This window comes from Thermobia domestica, chromosome 9 (genome assembly GCF_964235325.1).
Source record: "Thermobia domestica chromosome 9, izTheDome1.hap1.1, whole genome shotgun sequence".
NCBI lineage: Eukaryota > Metazoa > Arthropoda > Insecta > Zygentoma > Lepismatidae > Thermobia > Thermobia domestica.
The window spans coordinates 64,577,533-64,582,875 of NC_137462.1; positions in this window are offsets into that span (position 1 = coordinate 64,577,533).

Below are 5,343 nucleotides of genomic sequence, written 5' to 3' on the forward strand. Positions count from 1 at the left end.
AATTTGCATAAGCAAGAGAGCAGAACAGACCCAGCTTTCGACATTCACACACATTGCCACATCCTTTAAAACATGAACAGAAAATCATTTTTAAAAAGGACGGTGGAGCAGGTGGCTGCGTTGATTGAATTGGTACTAACAAATTGTCTTTCATAACCCAACCCCACTCCTCAGGATTTAGTTGGTTTCCGAGCCATGTTTGTACGTGGTAATAAACCCGAAACAAATGTTGTTGTGCTGCAGCTGAAGTCGGTGGTAGGGCTTTTAAATCGACAGAATTATTTCTCTTCACTGATTTGGTGAAATAATGATAACGGTAATCATTTAGTGAAGTGTAATTTGCTGATGCACCGTATAACCCCCCTCCAAAAAAAACTGTATGCCATTTTCAGTTATTTCTGCATGGGAACATTACTTCGATTAAAAAAATTCTACGACATGTTTTAAATCTTGACGTTTTTGTAATAATTTCAAACAAGCTGATTTCCCCTTCTGAAAAATGGCAGATGTTCCATCACAGCCTGAAAAAGCATGTAGAAATAAAATGTGATTTTTGCATACACCTTCTAAACTCCTTGATGAGTAAATCTTCGGCTCTGTCTTTCCTTTTCCTGGCTTCAAGAAAAAAAAATTCTAAATTCGGCGGAGTTCGAGCTGTCATGATTACTAACAAATCAATATCCTCACCAACAATAACTGTAGAATTAGAATTAATTTTTGACATCGTGAGTGCGGTTTCTACAATGAGGACATCAGCATCATTCTCTGCTTGTTTGACATCAATATTTGCAGCCATGAATTTATCAGTGAGCAAACCAATCAATCTACTTTTGTTGTTTGCATTGACGAGAAGGTTTTCTTGGCTCGTAGTCGCAACCGTGTTTCCATCAAATATAATTGTTGTTGATGCTGCTTTCGGGCACCATCGAAGCTGCTCCATGCCTTTTACATTTTTCTAAGGATTACCATATCCATCAAATACGATGCCAGTGTTTTGACCGAAATGTTTTTCCACATATGCCACATATTTATCACAAATATCCATGAAAGATTCGTTTTGACGCCACACCACTCGATGAAGAAGGAACCCTCCATCAACAATGTAGTTTGCGTTTCCGAGATCAGGATGAACATTGGTCGGGTTGAAGATGTTGAATAAGGATGATTTCTTTGTTTTTCTCATTCCAGTTGCATCAAAAAGAGCCATTTGGTAAGGAGTCAGTTCGAAATTTAAACATGCTCGAAGGTCATCATCTGATCTTTTGATTACGCTGAATCGTTGAAACAGCAGCAGTGGATCGACAAGCACAGTAACATCATGTACCGTAAGGTGACTGTTCACTGTTTAAAGAGAAAGAACCCTATCAGTACGAGAATATTTTATGTCATGAAAATTGTCACCAACTTTTCTTTCCATCATGGTTGCTCCAATCAGGGACGGCGCTAAGGGTGGGCGGGGGTGGGCAACCGCCCACCCGATGGATGGCCTCGCCCACCCATCCGCCCATCCCAACAGAACAGGGGTGTCATTAAGGGGGGACAGGAGGGGGCAATTGCCCCCCGCAAGATTTTGAGGAATACATATACTTTATCGATTGTCTACTAATATACTAGTGCAAACTGTGAAAGTCTTATGTTGTTGGTGTTCTTGCCCCCTCAAGCGAAGACTGAAATGACACCCCTGCAACAGGGGAATAATAAAGGTGACCAGTGCCGGATTTAGGTTTGATGGGGCCCTAAGCTATTGAAGATAATGGGGCCAATTTATTTCTAGCATTCTTTTTCAGCGACAAAATTTCGCCTTTTCTGTTTGAATATATGCTATATGGTAATTTATGGATCTAATACATATCTATTAAGTAAATACGTTTTCGTGTATATTTCGTTAATTTAACTTACTGTTTTGAATACATTACAGAAAAACTGTAAAATTTGTAAAATTAGCGGTAGTTTAATTTGGTACCAATAAAGTACCTTGCCGATCTTTTTGCACCAACTATGATCCACGCTCCACGCCATGCTTCTACAATATATGGAGACCGCATCATTTCTCATTTCAAGTTGTTTCTATTCAGTTGGGTAAAGTTTGAAACGTTTCCAGGGATCCGTGTAAGTAAATACAGTCTAAATATCATCCAGGGTTGGTAATTACTGCCTGAAGCTCAACTAATCGTGTGAGCTTTTTCCAGGTCAGGTTACTGGAGTAACTCAAAATGGAATGCAACCCTCGAAGATTACACAAGGTGTAATACGACACAAATTCGCTGGAACCAGAGGCGAACTTAGAAGGTTAAAACTGGAGAAGGAGCAACTAAAACCCAGATTATGATAGATATATCGTGAGTTTACTCTAAACTTTCAAAAATAATGGCTTCAATTATTTTTGTCACTCAAAAAACTGGGATCGTAGACCTCTCCGGCCCCTGGCTAGATACGTGTCTGGCTGAAAATCATAAAAACATCGTTAAAAAACCTAACTGTTGCACTAAAATTATTATAAGACATATAAATGTAGGTAGCATCTTTTTACTGCGACGTGAAAAGATGTTGGTACCTTGCCTTGCTATGTAGTAACCAGTGGCGTATTTAGGGGGTGGCTTCCGGGCTTAAGCCCCCCCGAAATCACTTAGTATATAAAGTAAATGAAATATCTTGCAGAATTTTCACATTTCCAGGCCAAGTCCTCCCCCCGAAAGTTAGCAAAGCCCCTCCCGAAACAAAATCGTAAATACGCCACTGGTAGTAACTAGTGCCGATAACCTAATGGATTCAGCCTGTTGCATACTAACTTACACAAGGTAAATTCGGGCAGTTCTGAACGTAACAATACATAAAATACTGTTAATATATGCAAACGAACGACTCATATGCCTAGAACGAATGGATGAAATCACTACGATTCGTGCTCCTATTCTTTCCTTTAGTCAGGGGCGGATCCATTCTGAATGTTTAGGGGGGGGCAGTCGTTCGAAGTCAATAGGCCTTATTTTATGTTTATAATACAAAGGTGAAAATTCTTAGGATAGGTTTTATTTTTAAAATAAAAACATATTCAATTCTGGGGGGCGATCGCCCCCTTGATCCGCCCCTGCCTTTAGTGATCCATTATTGCACTCTATAGATCACTATATGAGCTCCTCCGTGACTAAGCGGTTAGAGTACGCACCTTTGGCGTGGGAGACCCGGGTTCGATTCCCGGTGGGAGCTCATGTGGTTCGGATTCCACGTTAATCAGTAGGTCCCGTCTCATGTAGCCTCGCTGCTGAAAGAGACGTTAAACTCAAAATCAACTCAACTCTATAGATCACTATGAAAATCAGTGCCAAGTTCTGAAAGTTATGAAAATACTTCTGCAAACTACTTTTCATACTTACGTACAGCGAAATAAAATAGCTATAATTTCGCGATGTAAAGATTATTGCCGCTTAGGGCTTAATTCCTTTATATTTTACTATTATTTCGCGAGCTTGTCGTTTCATGCCTTCTTCTTAAGCATCCACTGTTACCAGACTCAATTTCTTGTCGAATTCCAAATGGTACAAGAAAGGGTAGCACTAGAGTTCTATCCGCATACAAGATACTGTATCACTTATGCTGTGAAGTCTTATTAAAGTAGCTAAGTGTAATGGCTGGAAAACAGGGTCCCGATTACAAATGGGGCTCTGAAACAAAATCCCCATTACAAGCGGAGCTGGGAAACGAGGGTTCCATTATAAGCGGGGCTGGGCAACAGAAATCCCATTGCAGGCGGGTTGGAAAACAGGGCCCTATTACTTGCTTCATGAGAGCTTAATACATAACAGTACAGAACACCGTTGTTGTATGTGCGTTTTATCTTATTTGTTTTTTTCTTATTATTTGGAAATGACATTACAGCCATTTTTTCTTTAAAATTTTTGGGGCCCCCAAGAGAGCTATAGCTTGTTTAGCTTAAACGCAAATCCGGCACTGAAGGTGACATCCTGTACTTCACAAGCAATAGGTATTACTTTCGATTGCAATGTAATAGGTTCTATGACTCTGTTTAACTCTGCAATAAACAGTGATTTTAAGGCAGATACTTGTAGTAATATAATGATGCCAAAAGTCGTGATTAATGAATAGAAGTTTAACACACACGCACAATTGTGCTATTGAAACGCTAGTGTTTGTGTGTGCTGCACTGAAAAAAAAGTGCTTTCTAAAAAGCCAACTAATAATGGACAGAGCTGGCCAGTATTATCTATTGTCTCATTTTGAGAAAGAGAGGGAGGAGAGTAGTGCTTTGTGTCAAGGGCGCCGATCCTGGGGGCACAAGGGGGCCTGGGCTCCCCCAAAGCCCATGAGCGACCCCGCATTTTATTTATGAATATACAATATTTGGCATAGTTTGAATTCAATTTGTCTTAAAATCCTCATGCATGCCTTCTGCATCTGAATGCCCCCACCCCCCAAATTTACAGAGAAATCGGCGCCCTTGCTTTGTGTTGGCGCGATTGCTTCTTATAAGAGAGTTCCAACTTGCAATTGTTTACAGCAATGTACCAAATGTCTTACCCGTGTGGCATTAAACAGATTTGTAAAAACCCTTATTATAGCATTGTTGAGTTGATCTCTGTTGCGTTCAGAAGTCTTGGCGGTAGGTGTTTGTTCAGCTAATATGTCGAAACAATTTAGCGATTTCTTCTCAGGCTCGGTGTCTTTCTCGTGTTCAAAGAAGCGCGATTTTCAATCCGTTGATGTTAGTGATAATCCCTCTTCTTCAATGGGGAAAAAGACAAAAAATACAAATACATGTGACAACCAGGATTCGCAATTTGAAGTGTTCGATTTCGAGGAAAGTGAAAATGAACTAGATGTTGGAGAGAGCGAAGACGACAGCAGTGTTTCTGAAGTTACTCATTTATATTTTTTGTCTCTTGCTTTCTTGTAATAAATACTTCAAAGATAAAAATGTTTGCAGCAGCCTATTTTATCCTTGTTTTACTTTACCTACTTATTGTGTATTTTATGATATTAACGAAAAGTAGAGTATTATCTGTTAGTCTGCGTTGTTTGAACCTTCTTTTATTTCTATGCATTCATGTGCATTCTTGGAGGGAGAGGAGTTAAAGCAGTCTTGAACTTCTTCGACTACACAGAACACACCGTTATTATTATTTAAAAAGCTGAAAGTAGAGGTAGTGTGTGTGCCACGCGGAATTCGGTAGGTCGAGCATATTGCCACGAACTCCCGCAGCCCATCCTAAGTCCTGCATTTCTTCAGTCTTACCAGGTGAATGCTGGAATAGCACCTTCTATAAGGCCAACACAGCTGTTTTCCACATCTTTGTTTCTCCCTTATTTCGGTCTGAGCCTTAGCCA